General features: G+C 49.4%; 1 non-coding gene across 1 annotated transcript; it reads right to left on the reverse strand.

The window, feature by feature from the left end:
• Positions 1-650: 650 nt before the first annotated feature.
• On the reverse strand, positions 651-737 carry TRNASTOP-UCA. Its single transcript has one exon. It is a non-coding gene; the product is annotated as a tRNA-Sec (tRNA).
• Positions 738-2,203: the final 1,466 nt, after the last annotated feature.

The following is a 2,203-nucleotide window of genomic DNA, read 5'->3' on the forward strand; positions in this document are numbered from 1 at the left end:
AGGGTTAACGATGCGTCAACTTTATCAAACAGCGCGTGACATTTGATAGATCTGGTGAAAAGCAGCCGATGCAGAGGGGTTAATGTATGAAAGCAGCCGAGCCTGAAAAGCGGAGTAGCCTTTGGCGCCAAATTTATAGGTATTTGCGCCATTTTCAGTGTGGTTTTCACCGTACGCGGCGGTCTGTATTTACTAAGATGGAGGAAAAGTTGCGAATCTTTGTCTGAAAACAGGACTTACTGGATCCGTCTCCCCGTGTCTCAATGTCAGTAAATCTGCCTCTCAGTCGCCATATTGCGACCTCCGGATTCGCCGACCTGCGCTTTACGAGAGGGCTCGTCTCTCGTCTGACGACTTGATGTTTTCATTGGCGCCATTTCGGGGTAGACGGAGCTGTTTTTGGTCATTTTCTGCAGGATGAAAAAAAAACACACATTCTAGCCGTGTTTTTTTCATTACAGCGTTCGCTTCGCCGGCACGATAATTTAATAGATTATGGAGATATCTAAAATATCGGGTTTTTTTGTACATTATAAGACAACAAAATTGTATTTTTTTATATTTTATTGACCTTTTTGGGGGATTTTTATGGGGAACATGCGGTCGCTTTCATGGGGCGTTCCAGATGAAAGCTCCACCCAAAACGCGACCGCCCAGAGGGTGGAATTGAACCACTCTGTCCCTCGACAGCTACAGGTTTGAAGCCTGCACCCCAGACCACTGAGGGTCATCTGGGCGGACTGGGAGCTCCCACTGCTCCTATATAAGGCCGACCCTGAGGGGCGCAGTAAAGTTATGGAGAATATTCTCATTATTAGCAGTGATTACGGGAACGCACAGACCGCCGCGCGGAATATCGGACTGTATTCACACACGTCTCTGCTCCAGGCCGCGCTCGGTGTCACTCAGCTTGGGCAGCATTTGCCTCCTCATTTGCATGGCAGACTGCAGCAGTGCATTGTGGGAGATGACATTCACGCTTCCTGCCTTCCCACCTATGGATTGCACTTTGAGCTGGGATGATGGAGGTTGTAGTCCACACTGTACGCGATGATCTGCGGACCTCGGAGTAGTGCGTCCTGGAAGAAAACGCGTCGCAGTATAATGTATGTTCGTGATGACGACTGATTGCGAATAAATGCTATTTTCAACAATAAAAACAGAACAGAACAGAACAGAACAGAACAGAACGCTGTGATACATTGTATCCTCCTCAGACTTACTACGGCTACTACACAGCGACTGAGTGGGAGAAGCAGGGCTGCAGTGTAAAGCATGGAATTTAGCAGCAGCCTGAGCCTTTGATAGGACAGAGAGTGGATTTTCAGCTACCTCCAGTAGACAATGGGGGAGATTTATCCAACGGGTGTAAAGTAGAACTGGCTTAGTTACCCATAGCAACCAATCAGATTCCACTTTTCCTTTTTCAAATGAGCTCTGATAACTGAAAGGTGGAATCTGATTGGTTGCTATGGGTAACCGAGCCTGTTCTACTTTATACTAGTTTTGACAAATGACCCCCAATGACGCCGCGCTAAAGTCCTTCATCATTAGATGCAGCAGTACCCACCTCGCTGCGCGGCCAGCGCTGCACTACATCGGGACATCGCACGCAGGGTCAGGTCATACTGCGTCCCTATGTGCGCTGCGTCCTGGAGCCGTATGCGGTGCGGACAGAGGCAGCGCTGAGACCTGCAGAAGAGGCCCGGGGAGTGATGAGTAAAGGGCATATTCACCGCTCCCTGAGGCCGGGCCTCTGCCCTCTAAGGGTTAATGCCACGAACGTAAGGGCTCCGTGCCCGTGCTGCGGACAGCATACGACGGTTCCATAATACACGGGTCACCAGCCGTGTGCATTCCGTGAATAAGTCCGCGATCCGCAATTTGAGGTCCGCAGCACGGGCACGGAGCCCTTACGTTCGTTGACATGAGCCTAAGGCTGCACTAATGAGCGCTCCACAATGGAAGCCTTCCTTAGTAATAGCGCCGCCCCCCCCATCGCGAGAAAGAGATGTGAGAGATCACAGACATTTCTGGAGATTTAGGAATCCCAGGAGGACGTATCATGTGTGATACTGACTGCTGTATCTAATCCTATCATGTGTGATACTGACTGCTGTATCTACTCCTATCATGTGTGATACTGACTGCTGTATCTAATCCTATCATGTGTGATACTGACTGCTGTATCTAATCCTATCAT

Source organism: Bufo gargarizans, chromosome 5 (assembly GCF_014858855.1).
Source record: "Bufo gargarizans isolate SCDJY-AF-19 chromosome 5, ASM1485885v1, whole genome shotgun sequence".
NCBI lineage: Eukaryota > Metazoa > Chordata > Amphibia > Anura > Bufonidae > Bufo > Bufo gargarizans.